We start from the raw sequence: 21278 nt of genomic DNA, 5'->3' as shown, positions 1-21278 counted from the left end.
TTGTGATTGAATCTAAAAATAGATTGTTTTTATTTTACATAAAATTCAAATTGTATAAGGCTTGGCAGAAAAACGATGATATAAAAGAGAATGTCTGAACTTGCAGCTTGTTCTTTTATCTGACTTGTGAACACTTATTAACATGGCTTCATCCATAGTTGATATGAAAAAGAGAGAGTTCCAGGTAACTTTCACTCCAGGACCTGGTGTTTAGCAGCAAACCTTGATAGTAGTTGGCAATTTTCATCATTAATGTTTCTATTTTAGCACATGTGAGTATATTAATAATAATGTAATTATAACAATGTTATAAATATATTGTTATGATTAATAATTTACAACTTAACAATTGTGGTTTATACTAATTATATATTTATACTAATTATTTTATATACCAAATTTATTAATTTTATAATTTAATGTATTATATAATTATAATAATTTTTATGTCATTTCCAATTGGTTGTTAAATTCATCCAGGTCCTTTCTCATTTAAAATATTTTACTTTTTGGTCCTAGATACTCCATTTTATTCTTTTTTTTTTTTTTTTTTAGATTTTCCCTTTCTCTGCTATATATTTCCTGCATTCATTGACTGTGTCTGTATTTTTTCCTTAAGTCCTTGTGCATATTTATAATAGGTGTTTAAAATGCTTTTCTGCTATTCCAACATCTGGGTTATTCAGGTGAGGGGTTGGTCTATTGTCTGCTTTTTCCCCTGAGAGACTCTGGATTTTATAACCTTGAAGAGTGGTGATTTTTGTCATAGCCGGTAGTTAGTTAATTTGCCTGGGTTTAAACTCTAAACTCTGTCTTCCCTGAAATGAACGGCTACTGAAACTGCTTTGTTCTTTTGGCCTTTCCTCGCTGTTGCATTTGATGCAAAACCTTGAAGTTCCTGGTGGAGGAGGCCATGGAGGGGACATGACCGCTGGTTGACCTGAGAGCTGGACCCTAGCAATGGGAGGCTCCTTACCCCTCCACTGGCTTTGGAATGTGGGTTTCGCTTACTCTTCTCACACTAGGAGCCCCCTCAAGGACACAGCCTTGAGAGGGTAATGTGTTGAGATCTTCTGGAAGATATAAGTGACTGATTCCCGTTACAGCTTCTACGTAAATTCAAGATCCGGGCGCACGGTGCCAACACCAACTCATCTTGCAGCCACCCAAGAGAGAAGCCTCGTAAGTTCCCTTGCTGTTTTTAAACCTGCCAGTTTCCAATCTGGAGTTGCTGTCACTCTTGGGTCTCTCTCTGCCCTCCATCTTGCGGCCAGTTTCAAATTTCACCTGTGGAACTCTCTGAGGTTGCAAACCAGCAGTTCCCCATCTCCCCCCGCGGGGCTATACCCAGGCATCAGCCAAGATTTTCGGTGAAGTCTATCGGCAGTTTTGAGGCCTCCCCTGCTGTGGCCTTCGGCTTTGATTTTTCTGGTTTCAGTGTTCAGCCACTTAGCAGCCAAACTTCATTCCCTGACTTCTCAGTCAGTAGATGTGAGCCTTGGCTTGAGTGTCAGCATCCTTCACCCCCTCCCGCAGCTGTTGCCTGGACATCCTTAGTGAAAAACTAGTAAACAAGGATTTTACCTGGTATAGCTCCTTTCTTTCATAAAAGAGTCAAATGTCCCCCCAATTTCTTGCTGCTCTGGCTAGCTCTCCAGGGTCTCCTCAGAGCTACTGTTTATACTTTGTGCAGAATTCAGGGTCCAATATAATAATAGACTCTACCAGACTCCATCATGCCCATAGAATAGATTTAATTATGATGGTTCATACTATGCTTCCATCCTTCATCCTTGGTAAGGAAATCTGACACAAAGAGTAAAGTAGCTTAAACTCCCTGAGACTGTAGAATTCATTGTTAGATGAGACATAGAATTAATCCAGTAGAAATACTATGCTATCTCTGAGCAGAATATGATTTTATTGTAGACTGGTATATAAATTGAAATGTAATTATTTGATCAGTTTTATTAACATATAAAAATAGTTGAATATTTTATTAAAGGTAAGTAAGAAAGAAACAAGAACCAAACTAATAAACATTTACTAGACACATACTTGGTCCTCTAAAAAATCACATTCCATGGGGTGCCTGGGTGGCTCAGTTGGTTGAGCATCCGACTTCAGCTCAGGTCATGATCTCACGGTCCATGGGTTCAAGCCCCACATCAGGCTCTGTGCTCACAGCTCAGAGCCTGGATCCTGCTTTAGATTCTGTGTCTCCCTCTCTCTCTGCCCTTCCCCTGCTCATGCTCTGTCTATATCTGTCTCTCGAAAATGAATAAACATTAAAAAATTTTTTGAAAAAAAAATCATTCCACTTCATAAAGAAAATGCAGAATATTCTTAATCTTTCCAGATCCTCTTCATCATTCAGTTAAAAAAAAAATTTAACTTGAGATTTTGGAAAGAGGGAAATACTGCTCTAACCTTCAGCTCTCTCTGAATCTTTCCACAGATACAGGGACAGAAAACCAACCAAAAAGTGGGGCAATCTGAAAACAGCAAAACTGGAGGGGTTTCTCAGAATCTCATGTACTGGTTGGTGGATGGGGACCACTGTAAGGTCTGGACCCCAGGTATTCTTCTTTTTTTTTTTTTTTTTAAGTTTATTTATTTATTTTGAGAGAGAGAGAGAGGGGAAAAAAATACAGGAGTGGGGGAGGGGTAGAGAGAGAGGGAAAGAGAGAAACCCAAGCAGGCTTCACCCTGTTAGCCCAGAGCCTGAGGCAGGGCTCAGTCTCACAAACCATGACATCATGACCTGAGCCGAAATCAAAAATTGGTCGTTTAACCAACTGAATCACCCGGGCACCCCCAAGAATTCTTGATACTAAAAGATGGAAGCTTTTTGCCAAGTCAGTCTTGAACCAGGAGAAAATTCTGGTAATAGAATCCAAACTCAGAACATTGACAACAAGTTCCAAAGGAAAATGTTCATCCAGGACTCAGAAGGTGGGAAAAAAAGGGCCAGATAGTAAATTTCCAAGCTTTATTGTGGGCCATATATAGTCTCTGTTGGATCATCTACCTCCCTTCCTTTCTTCCTTCCTCTTTTTCTTTTCTATTTTTCTAAACAATATTTTGAAAATGTGAAAAACATTCTTAGCTAGAAAGCAGTACAACAAACAGGCCAGAGGTCCACATTTCATCCCTCAGCTGTAGTTCGCCTTCCTTGTCTAGGTAAAATTACGAAAGGAAAGCAAAGGAAACCATTCTCAGAAGGTAGGACTCCATGTTGTTTTCATTACTTTGTGAAAACAACAAAAGAGGGAGCTCTAGAGCCATGAACTTGGTTCATCCCTTCTTTCAAAAAGGACCTGAAAGGGTTTTTTACTTAAAATTGAGCAACAGAAAAAGCGAGTTGAGTCTCATACCAATTTAATATTGGAAAAGGACAGTAAGGAACAGCAGAACATCCCTACAGATTAGGAAAACAGTCCAGAGGCATGCCCACAAAGAAATGAAAACTGTAACCTAATACTTCAAAACAAAATACATTAAGAACATAATCGAGTATGCGGATACACAACATAAACTAGAATGACAAAAATGCAGATGTATGCTGTTCTGAAGAACACTGTTAGCAAAATGTTTTTTAAATATATAGGTATAAACAGTTAAATCCTGGTTCCAACTTTCTAATAATGTGGGCATAAGAAAGTAACCCTCCCTCTCTAGTCTCTTAGGTCCTAGGGAGGATCTCTGGTTTTGTAAAAGATAGAATCGAATATTGCCTTAACGGTCTGTTCCTTCTCTTTTTGGGCATTTTTGCCTAAGAGCCAATCTTACCTTCTTTGAAACCATCCAATGACTGAAGTGTGTATTTAAATGATAGACATTTATTTTGTGCGGAATTTTACTGAATAGGTCATGATAATAGAAATAATATTTATAATTTCAGAAGTTAGAATAAATAAGCAAAATATGTGGGTGAGGTGTTTTTAATAAACAAATTATATGGGTGAGAGGGATATTATTACTCAGCCCATTGTTGCTTTGATCAAATCTCAGGGGGTGATTAAATCTACTGAAATTTATCAAATTTATCATTTATCTGAAAGATGACCTTTCTTAAACTACCTAGTGCACTTAATCCATTATATGAATGCACACCATTTCAGGAGGAGAGGATTTCCATTTTTCTAATATTACCCTTCTTGCAATCAATGCTATTCTCAAGAGGATTTGTTTTCTCATGGACTAGATGTTCTTTGTAAATTCTCAACATGACCTAATATAAAAATCAATACATCTTTAGGTAAGTTCATTTCTATTATTAGATCTCACTGTAGTTTCACACTAACGTGTTTCGAAATATAAGCAGCGCCCTACCACAGGGCATGGCTTTTTCCTGGTAATGCATTAAATTTCATTATGGTAAAAACCATTATAACAACAATAAAATCCACCACAGGTTTAAAAAAAGTCTCTTGGCTCCAGACAATTGCCAACAATATTTATGCTTTAATGTGCTCATTACAATACCAGTCTTAATGAAATTGAAAAGTGCTTTGTCCGGTATGTCTCTGTTTGTGATGTCCCCCACCCTTGAAAAAGAAGCGTAGATTTTTCTAGCTTAGCAAGGACTAAAGGAAGCGTTTACTGTGGCACTGAGTGAGGAGGGGGGGACAGCTTCTCTGGACTCCCACAGCCAAAGAGGAGCAAAGCAGTACACACAGCATTGCTTGCATGATAAATTAGCAGGAGCAATTTATTTCTTGGACTAAAGAAATTATGGTTAATTCTGTATTTTGCATATTCATGAAGGAACCTACTCAAATTAAAGAAAAGGTGCCAAGAGAAGTCCTGGGGCACTTGAGGTCTGTTTTATTTTAGTCTGATCCTGATGGAGGAGGTGATTAATTATCCTGCAACTTGGTTTTTCTAGCCATAATAATTAGAACATTCCAGCACAAAGAAAGAATTCAGACATTCTTTGAAGTGGTTGTAGAAGGATTTGCCTTGGACTGTAATTTTTCTAGAATCTAGAGGACACAGAACACATCAGCGGTTGCATTTTCTATTGATCTTACTGTCCCATCCAAGCACAACTATTCATAATTGTCACATGTATTTGAAGCTGTGTGGCTTTCTATTGATTGCCCAAGTTTTTCATTATCCATTAAAATTTTTTCACTTTCATATTCTAGACTTGTTAATTATGTTCTTGATTGAAATACTCATGTTTTTCAAGTTTAGCATGGCAAGAAAAGAGATACTTTTGAAGCAAAACCATTATTATACATATTCAGGAGAGGTGTGAGTCAGCAAGTTTGCAGAAATTCTTTGGACCTGATCACACGCCAGGCAGAGAGGTGCTCTCACGGTGAGTTGGAAAGTGTTGTAGAGGCAGTTATGGGACACAATGGAGAAAATAAATCTTCAAAGCTTCATGAGAAAAATTTAATACTCACTTTGAAGTATTTCCAGAACATTAGACATACACAAAATAACTGCATATGAAAATAGCCTTTAAAGATAAGTAAGTCATTCTTGGGTTGTCCCCTAATTTGGATAATAAGAGCTCCCATGTCCTTTGATTAGCCCTAATTTACAGTTTTATCCACTGTTGATAGTATAGTATATATTTTTTCATTGGTTAGTGTCTTGTTAAAATTTTGTAAAATCATCTTGAATCTTAAAAGTACACATATACAAAATGGGCCTTAACTTTCCATTGCTTGATGCAATGAGTGGCTTTTTAACATTCCATATTCTGTTGCTTCAGGGAAAGGCATTGTGAAAATCATAATCCTGATGTTAATCACTCATGAGAGATAGGAGGGATGCAAAATTTTTCCTTGTTTATCCTTTATTTTTGTTCTATTTTATAAAAACATTAAAATATCCTAATTTAACCATGGCTGTTCAAAATAAGAAGGGAAATCTCCATGACCATCACAGAAGTATGGTGAGTCTCCTCATGAGGAAATGGAGTGAAAATGGAGAGAAGCTCTTTCAATATCTTCAAGACTATTTATTTTAAGGCCTCTTTCTCTGAGGAGTAGTAGAGATTTTAGAGACTGTCTCTTCTTGTATTCTTTTTCAGCCTTGCATCACAGCGGGCTAACAAATTTTCAGATACAGTATAATTTGCCTTGATCCTTATGAACAAATAAATGACATATAGCAAAGATTATTGAAATCTATTACAAATCTATAGAGCATAAAAGTTTGAGGACTATAGCACATCCAATGAGAGACCTCGACACTACAGTAGCTATCTATTTGAGCTATTGGAACTTTTATTAAGTAGAAAGAATATAGAAGTAGACATCAGGAACTCAATGATTTTTTTTTTTAAGTGGGCTTCATGCCCAGCATGGAGCCCAATGAGGGGCCAATGCAGGGACAAACTCACAACCCTGAGAACAAGACCTGAGCTGAGATCAAGAGCCCGATGCTTAACTGACTGAGCCACCCAAGTACCCCCAGGAACTCAATGATTTTAACCCTGATCTGCCAGTTACTAGTGACGTGACCTTGGGAAAGACCCTCAACATTTCTGGGTCTCTATTACATAAAGGGTCAAACAAGATTTCTCAGGTGACTTTACATTAAAACATTCTGTGAGTAGTTTTTATTTGTGATATTGTTAGAAGATTTGCATATTATAATTTATAAGGAAAAATCACCTTCATCTAAGGATGTGTACAAAGAGATGTAGACACAGCCTAAAACAATTCTAGAGAGGCCATGTCTCTTCTGGACTCTATAGATATCTTTAAGAGATTAAGGAGAAGAGACCAAGAAGAAAATTAGTGCTGTTCAGTTACATATATTTCAGTGTCAAAAAATTATTGAACGATTTGAAGAGATTTTCCACCAAGATTCTTGACTGGTCATGGAATGTTATTCAATCCATCATTTTTTCCATAAAAACAATGACTTTTATGCTAATAAAAGTCTTCGTTCAATTACTGGACAAAAACCTTAGTTCCTCCATAACAGGCTTTTCTAATTCTGTTTTGTAATTGCAGTAAGGCATCTCTGAGGATTTATCTGCACGCCGGCAGTATGTGGCCTTTTCTTGAACCCGTCAGAATTGTGACTTTTCTTTGAACTCTTGGCTGCTTGGTGCTACTGACCTTGTTGCTCGTTTATAACTTGGGTGCCATTTATCACTCCCAGACTTACAGATATTGTTGTGGAAAGAGACTGAATGCAATCATTCATGCCATTGCCTCTTTCTAGTGGTGCCTCGCAGCTTCCTTCCTTACAGGATAACTGATAGGGAGAGATTAGTGACAAAGCTGTAATTCTATTGAGGGATTGTGATGTAACTATATCATAAACCATGAAGTGAGACTCAAGAGGTTTGAGATCACGACTGCTGAGATTAAGTTACGGCTGCCACAGTCAATCTCTGTCAATATGTGTTTTGTGATGGTTTGTAATCTGCCTGTAAAATATTAGCTACCTGTAGAAAATACCTTTTTTCCCCTCTAGTGTTGACTTTATTGTAAAGCTTCTGCAATTTAAGGGCTTAAAAGAAATATTCATTTTTATTTTTATAAAATAAAATACAGTCTTTTTAGGGACCATTTAGAAAACTTGCCCTTTGATTTGGTAATTAAAATTGAAGTCTAATCAACATAGCGTTATATTACTTTCAGTTGTACAACATAATGATTTGATATTTGTGATAATACACGTTTTAAATCTGTGAAACTTTGTAGATTTCTCACACAACACTTGAACTACTTAGCTTTTAATACTTTGAAGTTTTTATGCATTTGTGAAATTTGCAAAGATAATGTATTGAGGTTGAGATTTACATAATAAATAGAACCATTTTGATGTAAGCAATTTAGTGTCATTTAGCACACTAATAATGTTGTACAACCCCAGGGTATAACGCAGAACCCACAGGCAGACTCCCCCTAGGCTCCTACCCCCGAGCCCTGTTGTGAAATATTCAAAGTAGAAATAAGTCAATTGACTTGATATTTTACATACTCAACACTTAGAAGGAATTAAAGCCATTATTTTGCAGTTATCCATATTATTTTAGTTAACTTGTGCCTTCAGCACCACTTTTGTAAGTTATTTTTTGGGAAGGAGGTTGTCCAGGTAACACGAGTTTATGGAGATACTAGTAGATATTACTTTTTAAGTGTGCAAAGAAACTGGTTAAGCTAGTATATGCAGATTTAGTTTTTCCTGCAGGATTTTTCAAAACCTTTTGGATGTTCATAAACTCTGCTTCTCTCTAGTTTAGAGCCATAGCATACCGCATTTCCTGAATTATTTGCATAATTTGTCCTGGAGCATTCTGACTGTACTGTTAAGACCCATTCTATGTCAAACAACGATCTTGGCCTAATTATGACATTGTTGGAGGTCATTATCAAGAAATAGGTTTTTACTAAAAGGACTTGAAAAATATGAATCAGACTTTTAAAGCTCATACTGACATCATACTCTTGGAGCCAAAGCCTGAGATTCAATATTTTTAGAATTTTGTCTAGTAAGTAAAAATAGCAGTTAACATTTCAAAAACAGTTTTAAATATTATCTACATTTCTATCAATAATCCTGAAAACTAGGTATTATTGCTCTAATCTTATAGATGGATAAATGACTTAACTTTAGTCACATTAAAATATCTTCCTTTGGGATGGGATGATATGCCCAGCATCTCACCCTTCTCAATGGTGGAGTAATGATTTAAGTGCAGATGCCTAGGGTTGTAAATCCTACAGTCTTTGCTTTTACTTTGCAGCATTGCTGTGTTAGCATGAGCTTGGGACTCTCGTTTTCTGAGCCTTAGTTTCTGTATTTATAAAAATGAACAAACTGGATGATCTCTAAAGTCTGGTCTAGCTTAGTTCTGTTGCTTAAATCCTGTACTATTTCCTAGCCTATCTATAGCATTTAGCAAAAAAAAAAAGAAAAAAAAAAAAAAAAAAAAGGAAAAGAAAAAGAAATTATATATCCCTGTATCAGGAATCCTAAGAATTCAATAAAAATGTTAAAATACTTTCCCATATAAATGAACAATTATGACAGCTGACCTTTATACGAACGTCCCAGAACTCAGAATGAGTTATAGGATCAAGCGGGGAACTTTGCTTTGCTTTTATAAATATAGTTAAGACCAATGTAAATACACGACTTGCCTTAAACACTAGGGTTTCTTCATAGGAACATAGAAACATAGATTGAGCTTGCAAAGAGGTTGTGTGTGTGTTTGCCTTTCCCTGGCCATCCTTGTTCATCAAATAAAGGAGTCAATTTTGGAGGCGAGGTCTGTATCCAGGTAGGAGGGGAGAGAAGGTCAAAATAGATCCACCACCTTTGAATCAGCTTATTTATCATTTTATTAGAGGAAACAACAGGAGTGAATAGCTTGGTCCAACCTCAAATGACCAAATGCATTTTACTTTTTTTCTCTCAACTTTAAAATATTTTTGCCTGTTTACATATGTATCTTAGAAAAAAATTCTCAAATTTTCCTTCTCTTTAATTATGATAAACCTTCTTAAAATCACAGTATCATATGCATATTTCCACTTATGAAGATTTCATAAGTTTTATTTCCTGTGGTTTCTATTATGTACTATTCTGATAATACAAAATATTTTTTGCTCTGCAAAATTTCAAATATATATCATACTAAATATGGTTTTCAAACTACCTATCTCTTGTTCGCTCAACCTTTCCCTTAATATTCTGATATCTTCTCTCAACATTGTTTTTTTAGTTTGTTTATTTATTTTGAGAGAAAGAGAGTAGGAGAAAGGCAGAGAGAGAGAGAGGGAGAGAATGACAGTCCCAAGCAGGCTCATCGCTGTCAGCACAGAGCCCAATGCGGGGCTCGAACTCACGAACTGTGAGACCACAACCAAGCCAAAATCAAATGTCAGATGTTTAACTGACTGAGCCACCCAGGTCCCCCTCCACCTTGTTTTATGTTACGGATCACTGGTTGAGTGAACCTCTATGTAGGATAGGAAGTAAATTTTTATTCTTACTTCATTTCATAAGGAAGCCTCCTCTCCATGTACAGATAAGGAAACTGAAAACAAGTGTCTGCATAGAAAAAAGCTATTTGATAATATTTTCAGAAAAAAAAATAGAAGTTTCCTAAATCCTCTTTTTCCCTAATCCTGTCTTAACCTTTTGATGCTTAGTCATTTTCTTTTGAGTCAATTTTTCCCCCGATTATTAACTAGAGTAAACCAGCCAAATTTTCATCGTCAGTTTCTGTGCATATACTAAAATCAGTCCTTCAAAATCACTTTCACGGACCTCATGAAACTCCACATCTTTTACAAAATTTTTCATTTCACTTACCAATCAATATCCACTGTTAGATGTCCAAGACTCCAGATAAGGAACTGATAGACTGGTTGCATTAAGTGGTTGGTGCGATGGGTAAGAATGGAAGTTAGCATCATGTGAGAAGGAAAGTCTTGAGTAGAGCCTTATTTGTTAAGTCTTGATATATTTATTTAGGTTTTTTGGCTTTATGACAGAGAGGAGTTAGAAAATAAATATCCAGATATTACAACACCTTGTAAACCACAGATCCTTCTGGAAAAATAACTTTTGTGTATATAATATAGTTTATTCTTCATTATCTGAATATTTCTAACAAAATTGCTTCTCTTTTTGGATATCTCACCACCATCCAGATTAAGCGTTTGATTCCATTTGTGTACCCACCTAGATTTATCCCTCATTCATCCCCAGAGAGAGAGAGAGAGAGAGAGAGAGAGAGAGACATCAGAAGTGAGTCTACAGTTAGGATCATTAATAACTAGCTCTTGAATATATCCCAGGATTCACAGCTTACTGACCATAGAGTATGTCAAATGCTTCATATAAGTAGTCTCGTATATTGACCTTCCTGCCTATGGACAGGCAACACCTGCAGGGCTGTGAAACCCCCTTAGGGACACATGGCTGGTTCTGACACAGGGAATGGATCTATGCAAGGACTCATAAAATCTGAATGATTTATCCAAAGTAAACACTAGGATATTGCTCCCTCTGGTCCTTTCTATGTGGTAGAGGCACATAACAAGCTCCCCTCGTTTTTCACTAGAGGATGTTCATGGAAATTGTCATGACTTATTTCATTGTCAAGAAGATTGATTTTTCCCACAGGAACAATTATAACGGGTGGTAGGTGCATTTCTGACCAGGACCCAAGGTAAAATTAATCACAGCAAAACATATAACTGTAAACATCTCCGATAATTTAAACTTTCAAAATCTTGCTCGAATTCATAGAATAAGGACAATATACTGAACATATCAGTTATATAAATAAATCTTTTATTATAGATTTGACTAAAAATGTATAGCTAGTTATGATAAATACACTTACCAAATGACTGTTTTATTTGCTTTCTTAGAAATTAGAAAGTATTCTTTGATAGGATTTATTTTTCAACTGGCTTTAAAAACTATATAGGGAAATTTGAATCAATGTCTTACTTTTCTTTCCACACTTTTTTTCTGGAGCAAGCAGATGTGTTTTGCAGGAATAATCTACAGTTTCTTTTATTTTGCCAAGCCAGTGTATCATTAAATATTGAGTGAGACTTCCAAGGATGTGAAAATTGAATAACGCAGCAGTAAAATTTACCAAAAGCAGTTCGTTGATGGACAGTGAGAGCCTCATACAAGAATATTCAGGGCAAGTGTCTTGAAACAAATTCTTGTGCTTCTTAGTAGTGGCAGTGTCCACTTTGTTTATGGCATGTTCAGGTCACCAGAGCCCTCTCTGGAAATGGGGTGATTTAAGGAGTGTACCAGGATAATGCCTCTCTGTAGGCTTTGGCATCTCACCTCCTCCCTGCTCCTTGCAGTTGAGTACCTTGGCACCAGCTCAGTATTTATGCCCTTCCCATCTTAGAGTGGACAACAAAGTGTTCTCTGTGACTGACTCTCATGAGCCAGAGGCATTCTGCTCATCTCTCCTGGCCCTTCACTGCCATACCTCCCCAAAACATAAGCATGCTTCTCGTCCAGCCCAACGACCTGTCTTGTTTAGTAGAACACACTCACTCTAAAGAGAGGATTGGTGTACCATAAATGAAGTGGTAAGTATGAGTTAGCGTCAGAGATCATTTTACACATTAAACCACTGAAATGTAAAAAGAATCAAGTGTGAAATTAGTAGCCTGCTATAAAGGCTAGAACACTAGCCTAGAATTCAGAAAAGGTGTTACTTATGGTTCTATCGCTGACTGCTATAAATCTTTGGGAAAATGTTTAAACTCACTGTATATCATTTTCCTTATCTGTAAAGTAGGCCAAATTTAACTTCCATGATTGTATGTTGATAGATTGGATTTGCCTTTGTTCCCTTATGCCATATCTCTGGCCAAACATACAGACTAGATTAAGTATGTGTGAATATTAATTTAAACATCTTTTTCTTAGATACCTTATTAAATTCTGCATGTTTATATAAGTTGTATTAGTTAGGATTCTCCAGTGAAACAAGAATCAACAGAACAAAACTCTCTCTAGATCGATCAATCTATCTACCTATCCATATATCTATATATATGTACAGAGAAAGAGAGAAACATTTTATTGTAAGAAATTGGCTTATGCAAAAATTGGTGTTGAGAAGTCCCAAGATCTTCAGTCAGAAGGCTGTAGACCCAGGAGAGCCTCTGATGTAGTTCCAGTCCAAGTCTGAAGGCCTGAGAACCAGGAGAAAGGAGGGGTAGACTCAGGACCCAAGAAGAGACAATATTTCAGTTAATTTGAAGGCAGGAAAAGACCAATGATCCACTAATCAGGCAGGAGGAGTTGCCTCTTTCTCATGGGAGGGTCAGCCTTTTTGTTCTATTCAGGCCTTCAACAGACTGGAGGAGGCCCACTGGGGAGGGTAATCTGCTCTACTCAGCCTACAGATTCAAATCTTAGTCTCCAAATCCTAAAACACTACCATAGACATACCCAGAATAATGTTTGACCAAATATCTGGGCATTGTGTCGCCCAGTCAAGCTGACACATAAAATTAACCATCACCTTGATCAAAAAAGGTATGTGCACTATGCATGTGTTCCTAATATTTGAAATTTTATGTCAATATCTATTTTTCTAAGGGGCTTTAAAGATGTTTGAGAAACTAAGAACATCAGAATCATATTGTCTCCCCAAAAGCCCATCCAAGTCCAGAGCATCTGACTTTGATAAGATCATGTATGTGGAGAGGATGGTATATCCTTTCTTTGATATTTATCACAAAGAGTAGACGTTAGAAGCTTATTAGAAGTAGATACAATTTCTTTTTTATACAGATCTCTCATCTATGATGTCATTTAAGCTTTCTTGAAATTCTTGACTTTAATGTTTGTCACCTTTCAGGCTGATGAAGCCCACTGAGTAAGTGTGCTTTCATTTTCCACAAGTGGCCTCCCTTAAGTCTCCAGAACATGGTTCCATTTTGGTACCATGGACTTGAAAACAAACATGTCCTTCATGGTTTCATATGTTTCAAATACATTCCTTTCAGGGTCTTTACCAAAATCTTAAAGTGCTTTTATTCTGTTTTCACCTAGAAATTTGTATGTCACATGGCTTATCTTAATTGTCCTTAAGTTACAATAACCACAAGTGCTACGGTACGTGAGTAGGTGGGAATTGGGAAACAAGGATGCTGGGTAACTAACCAGAAGAGAAAAATGGTGATGTCAGGGCAGAACCTTGAGTTTGTGGTTAGTGCTGTGAGGCTTTGAACTTTTGCACAAATTCTTGCCCACAGTCTTCCCTACCTCATGAACATGGCCTTATTTTCTAAGAATTGGCATCCATATTCATGTACATTGTAATGCCTTCCTTGAGCTTACCTAGCACAATTTGGTTTTCTTTTCCATTTTTCCATACCATAAATGCATATTTACTGTGAAGCAAAAGACAGTTCAATTACAATTAGTTATGATTTGAGTCTTGTTCTACTCAGTGAAGTCACTAGAGCATTTTTAGGATAAGGCTAAGGGGGAGAGATTTAGCTATTATATGGAAATGCATTTTGGAATGCTTTGATCTAACAAGTGAAAAATTATAGATACTTGAGACATTTATTTTTAAAAGTTAGAGAAAATTCATGTAAAAATAATAAAATATGCAAACAAAAGGAAAAGGGGGAGGAATAATTAAGGAATAAAATTACCTAATATTATTTTGACAATGAGAGGTAAATTGTAAAAAAACATGTTGAGATCATACCTAAAATAGTAACTTAGTAAAAGAGGGAGATATTTTCTAGGACAAGGGAGTGAATAGCTACAGAATTGTCAGATAATCATATTAATAAAAAGCAATGAGTCATACGAACCCACTGGGAAAAGACTTAAATTCATTGTTGATTGGACATCATTATGAGATGGTCAATGTACATTTGCATATTTGAAATGTCTGAATTTATTTATTTATTTATTTATTTATTTATTTATTTATTTATTTATTTATAAATAGGCTTCAGACCCAGTGCAGAGCCCAACATGGGGCTTAAACTCACGACCCTGAGATCAAGACTGGAGCTGAGATCAGGAATTGGATGCTTGACTGACTGAGCCACCCAGGAACCTCTGAAATCTTGTTTCTAGGAAAGAAACTTGATAAAAGTTTCTCAAAATTGGATACCAACCCTAAATATTTTTATTGCATTACCAATAACAAGTTGTGAAGATAAAAGTTTTCTCAACGATCAATACTGAAATAAAATTTCAATAATAATTTCAATATAATTTCAATTATACTAGAGAAAAGACTGGTCTCGATACTAGAATTAGCTGATCTCATAGTTTGTGTTCAGCTTTTTAAAATTTTGCAGTTTGAGGCACCTGGGTGGCTCAGACAGTTGAGCGTCCGACTTCGGCTCAGGTCAGGATCTCGCAGTTCATGAATTCGAGCCCCACGTTGGGCTCTGTGCTGACAGATCAGAGCCTGGAACATGTTTCAGATTCTGTGTCTCCCTCTCTCTGCCCCTTCCGTGCTCATACTCTGTCTCTCTCTGTCTCTCGTAAATGAATAAATGTTAAAAAATTTTTTAAAAATCTAAAAAAAAAATTGCAGTTTTATTTATTTTCTCATTCTAAATGTTTACATACATGTCTAATTTTATATTTGTAAGTTTATATTCTCTTTCATAAAAAAGATCCCTCAAATAGAATAAGTTTCAGCCCTATAAAACATGGATCATCCTGTGTAGCACACAAACTCAAGGTTCAATGTTACTCGAGTAACATGATGTCATTTAAGCTTTTATTTTTTTTATTTATAGTAACATTTATTTTATTTTAATTATTTTTGCTGTTTGTTACTCCTTTATGTAAGAAAACAAGATTTTTTCTCTTTAAAACTTGATACACAATGGTAAAAGTTGCATGATAAAGAATATTATAGGATGTGTGAGTGTCCAACAGAGCTTGGGGATGGTCTAGAGAGATACTCTCAAAGTCCTCCACTTTCACTAAGAGAATGATTGAGCTATTTAGAGGAAAGTTTTATATGACAACAGTTAATCATTTTGAAAAATTTAGAAAATATTGATTTGAGTAGTTCAGATAATTGAATCCTCCAATCAAAGCATAACTTTGTTTGGCTTAGAGAAGATCTTTCTTTCTTTCTTTCTTTCCTTCTTTCTGAGAGACAGTGTGAGTGGGGCAGGGGCAGAGAAAGGAGACACAGAATCTGAAGCAGGCTCCAGGCTCTGGGCTGTCAGTACAGAGCCTGCTGCAGGGCTCAAACTCATGAACCACGAAATCATGACCTGAGCCATGCTGGACGCCCAACCAGCTGAGCCACCCAGGTGCCCTGAAGAAGACATTTTGAAATAAGGTTTTTGATTTCATCCTTCCCCAGTTGTGATAAAAAACATAAATTCTTTCTCAAAAATAATGACTATTTTCAATGTAAAGACAAACTTCTATCAGAAAAATCCCTAACCCTCAACTTTATTTTGCCTTTGAATGCAAATTCCAAATAAATTCTTGTAAGATCTTCCTTTAACTTAAGCACATGTTTAGATTGTGAGTACTATTAGTATTATAATTGATTTTATACCTTTTGAATATATCTGGAAAACACGATTGGGGTGAATCAGTACTTTTAGTTATGAAAAGTTAAAAAAACATGAACTAAAGAGAACTTGAAATTTGCTTCAATGAAGGTGAGATATTTTCAAAGAGGAGAAAATCCAACTGCAAATAAGTTTAGTTTATTCCATATGCACAACAGGTAAGCTTTAGGAAAGGAATGATTAAACTCAAACTAAACATATTTGAACTTCATTCTTTTGAAAAAATAATGATATTTTGTATTGCAATAACTACTGAAGTGTGAATTTATCTTGTAGATGTACAATAAAACTAAATACAGAAATCTTACTGTTTAAGATTAGACCAAAATCCTTTAAAGTTTATTTTATCCTACAAAGTTATGTCTTTCCCTTTATTTCTTAAAATATTGTTAGTTAAACAATTAAAAGGATGCTCAGTGATAGGTATTTCCTAGTTTGTTTCTTTTCAAAAAAATTATTGAAATAAACTAAAAAAATATGGGTTTCAGGCAATATCTATTTCTTGAAATCTTTAGAATTAGTTCTCACTTATCTGTTAAGACTTAGATATGCTTCTGTCCTTTTAAATGATACTTCTAATTTCCTAACAGTCCAGTAGAGGATATGATGACTTTTAAATTCCTCCAAAGGAAAACATGCTAGAGAAGAAAGAAATCTGCTGCTTGGTTGCTTGGGTTTCAAGACTGGAGAATAGTGGAAATCTAACATAGTTTCTCAATGACCTACTATAGAGATATTTGCACTTATGCTCTTCAGGTAGATGTTAAAAAAATAAATAAGCAAAGAGATGGGCTACAAGAACATGATGACGAAAGATGCTCTCTCTTTGCCACATCTACTACAAGAATAAAGACGATTCTCAGCAATCAGACTGTCGACATTCCAGAAAATGTCCACATCATTCTGAAGGGATGCACTGTTATTGTGAAGTGCCCCAGAGGAACCCTGGGAAGGGACTTCAATCACATCAATGTAGAACTCAGTCTTCCTGGAAAGAAAAAGAAGAGGCTCCAAGTTGACAAATGGTGGGGAAATAGAAAAGAACTGGCTACCGTGTGCACTATCTGTAGTCATATACAGATCATGGTCAAGGGTGTTACATGGGGCTTCTGTTGCAAGATAAGGTCTGTGTATGCTCACTTCCCCATCAACGTTGTTATCCAGGGGAATGGTTCTCTTGTTGAAATCTGAAATTTCTTGGGTGAAAAATACATATGCAGGGTTCAGATGATGCCAGGTGTTGCTTGTTTTGTATATCAAGCCCCGAAAGAGGGGTTAATTCTTAAAGGAAATGACATTGAACTTGTATCACATTCAGCTGCTTTGATTCAGCAAGCCACAACAGTTAAAATCAAGGATATCAGAAAGCTTTTGGATAGTATCTATGTTTCTGAAAAAGGAACAGTTCGGCAGGTTGATGAATAAGATCTAAGTTGTCCAGCTACAGAAACAGCAAGGTGACAGATGATTTTTCAGACTTATTTGTAATATTTTAAAGATGCAAGAAAGGCTGTATTAATTTGGGGAAAAAGTAAAATAAACAAAGAAACATTCTCTCTCTTCTGGCCCCTAAAGCATTGTTTTATCAAAGTCTCACCCACTGAATCAGTATTTATTGAAAACTCAACACTACGAGTGTTAGACACCATTGTATATTACAGTGAGGATGTGAAGAAACATAAAAACACACCTTACCCTTGATTAACTCTTGGTCTAATTTGTGGTAAAATATGATTAATGTTAATATTATAACCAAGAATGGAGAGCTCTAGGAGAAAAGAGGAAAGAGGAGAGCAAGAACTAACTTGGCTACAATGAATCAGGAAAGGAATCATCAAGCAGACTGAGCACATGTTCACGTTAGAGGCATACAATTTTAGAACCAATAGGGAATTTAGAGATTATCAATCTGTAGATTAGGTACAAATTTAAAAGTTTCAAGTGTTCAGTACAAAGTGAAACTTATATGATTTATTCGACAAGTGAATATTGAGTACCAACTGGTTAGTAGAGGAGTAAGTTCTGATGATCTAATGTATCATATGGTGACTATATTGTATAAAGGAAATTTGCTAAGAGACTGGAACAGAAATGTTCTCACACAAAAAAAGTGAGGTGATGTATTTCTTAATTACTTGTTGAAGAGAATCATCCTTTCAAAATATATACCATATAACAAGGTATAATATTGTGCATTATAAATATCTTACAATTTATCAATTAAAGCTCCGTAAAGCTAAAAAAAGTGGAACCTTAAAAAAAAGCCAAAAAACAAAACCAAACCCAAAATTTCTGCGCTGATGGAATTTACATTTTCGTGGGGGTGAGAATCACACAACGAAACCTACAGCACATCAGATGGTGACAAGTTAATAACTGCCATGGGTCAGATAACCAGGAAAGAGGTATAGAGATTAGGAAAGGTATTCTAATTTTAGTAGTTTGAACAGATAAGACCATTGAAGGAACTGAGAGACAAGCCATTAGAAGTATCTTGGTGTATTAGGGGGAGTGTTTCAAAGCATTTCTAGCAAATAGAAGAACCCAATATAAAGGACATGACTTGAGATCATATCTGAAGCTTGTAACAACATCATGGAAGCCAATGCAGCTGGAGAGGCATGCATGAAAGGAAAGCGCAGAAAATGAATTCAGAGAAGGAATAAAAAATCACAAGGGTATCTTGATTTCCAGCTGGCCTGTGGTTTGTACATAGTTTATGCATCAAATAAATGTAATAGTTAATCTTTGAAGTTGTTCGTTTTCATATATCTGGGGGGAAAGGTTGTTTGAATTTTTTAAACCCTAAAGATCAATTTTCTGTAATTTTTTCTCTTTTTTTAGCTGATGATCTTTTCTTCTCTTTGGCCATATCCATTTCCAAAGTGCTCTATGACTGTCCTGAATGTTGAATGTTCAGCCCTTTTTTTTCTTTTCTTTCTCTCTACCCCATTTCTTTTTTCCTCTTCATTTGCTCTTACTCCATGTTCTTGGGGAAAATATTTTGTCCCTATTTGTTTTCTAATGTGCATTGGTTTATGATATAGTGCTGAGTTGCAAAATCATTTAACTGGACTCAAACAGCCTTTTTTAAAGGAAAATAGAATAGAATATAAAATATCGTATATAGCATGCAGTAAGGGTAGGTATGTTTTATAAAACATTTTTCCGTTTTATAATTTCATATATATAGATATAAATATATAAAGTTCATATATATAATTCTACATATATATGTATATGTTCATGTGCATGCGTATATGTATATACATACATATATTTGGCCATGATGTAAAATATATTTTTTACTGGAAGAGTAAAAACTTAAAAGCCACTGGAGTAATGAGTGTTAAGAACTTGATAAAATGGTGTGGAATTATTTTGAGAAGCATATTTTAAAAACTCAACCAAGCATGGGCCATAAGCCAGGGTTTATGACTATTTTCCTTACGGTGATTATTTGTTTTAAAATTTTTGTGGTAGCAGAATTTGGCCTTGTTAACATTTGCTATAATGTTCATTCATATTAAGTATATTCAGGTTGGAATGGGCCCAGTTCATGGAACAGTCTGGCCCCGAGGAAAGAGGTGAAATGAGGGGAGATTTTTTATATTCATACCCAAGAGCTCAGACAAGTTTCTCCTTTGGGAGATGCTTTCCATCTCCTTATGCATATATTCTTATACACTACACAAGATTTATTTTAAAGGCTATTTTCCTCATGAAAAATTTCCTTAGCAATAATTTATGTACCAATTTACTGCTAATAAATGTTTAACATGAAAATGACAGGTACAGGTTTGTATTAATAAAATGAGAGAGTATTGCCCACCCTTGTTTTGGAATGAAATGTTTCACTCTTTTTCTTTTCTTTACCTTTTTTCTCCAGGAACTACTGTGGGTCAGAATAAAAGTGAGAAATATTATTTAACTTCTTATTTTATATTTAAGAAATATACCTCAGAGTTTTGTCTGAAGTAAAGCGGGGAAATACTCTAGGTGTCAATTGCTTGATTATTTTTAAAGCTGGCTTAGTGGTTAATTAAGAAGTTGCTGAGAACTTGCTGTCTGGCTGGCAGAATAGAGTATAATTCTTACAGTGTAAGGTTTACAGTCTGGGATGAAATGATTTTATGAATAAACGGACTAATAATAAATATTAGAAGATTAATAAAAGACAATATTGAGTGTAGATACTTATATACATGTATCCCTTGGTGACCCTGGTCCACTGTTCTCAGTTGCCACCAACCTTATAAATGCCTTCAACATGTGCTGGCAGTGAATAAACATAGTTCATTAGTACATTGGGGTACTCAACAGCTTTTGTCAGGAAGGTAGATTTCTTGTGCTTTTGAGACTCAATAAACATCAGAAGCCACACAGGAACACAGAAAGTGAGAGTAGGAAGGGCCTCAGAGATCCCATTTTAGGGATTTGGACACTGTGACCAATAGTCCAGAGGCTCAGGGCCTTGTCCACAGCCATCAATTTAGTGTAAGAGGGATCCTCAGACCTAGGCTTCTGTGTCTGATTGAGTGCTCCTACATAGTAACAGTTGTTTTAGATCTCTTGAAATATACCCAAATAGGCTGTGATCACTTACCCCCAAGAAAAGGCCACAGCCAGACATGGCCAACCACAGACATAAATAGTAGTTATATATCCGTGCAGTCATATATCCAATCACAACATGTTATACAAATATGTGTATTCTATATAATCTATCTAAATGTTTCAATTATATGCACTTAGGTAAATCTCTGTGCCAGGAAGGTGAGCTCTATTTTTACTCCAACGTGGTAAATTCCCAAACACATCACTACATACCTCTTAGAGTATGTGTATGCATTACCCCCTGCTACCTTAACTTTCCTGTGTTAAGACAAAGAAAAAGGAAATGGGTCATTTCACTTCATTGCAAAATGGTACTTACTGGGTTGTTTTACTTAAAATAGAACCTATAGTTTAATGAGTCTCTAATCCTGATAACCTTGTATGCTTTTTAAGTTTGTGCAGGCTTATGTTACACCAATTACATTTAAACTGCTACATACACTTTTAAAAGTATATTTGGTTCATATATCATCTACTGCCTATTTTTAGTTGTGTGTTCTCACTCTGTCTTGATTTCAGAGAACTCTGATATATTTGTATGATTTACCAAATCTCCAATAATCTGCACTTTGAGTGAAGCCATCCATCACAGCAGATGTCCTT

The 21278-nt window shown here is 35.8% G+C and overlaps 1 pseudogene; it reads left to right on the top strand.

Annotated features, from left to right (window-relative positions):
- Window positions 1-16775: 16775 nt before the first annotated feature.
- On the top strand, window positions 16776-17483 carry LOC107179497 (annotated as a pseudogene).
- Window positions 17484-21278: the final 3795 nt, after the last annotated feature.

This window comes from Panthera tigris, chromosome C2, assembly GCF_018350195.1.
Source record: "Panthera tigris isolate Pti1 chromosome C2, P.tigris_Pti1_mat1.1, whole genome shotgun sequence".
In the NCBI taxonomy this organism is placed as follows: Eukaryota; Metazoa; Chordata; class Mammalia; order Carnivora; family Felidae; genus Panthera; species Panthera tigris.
Note: the sequence above shows the minus strand (reverse complement) of the source record. Positions and strands in the feature narration are given on the sequence as shown.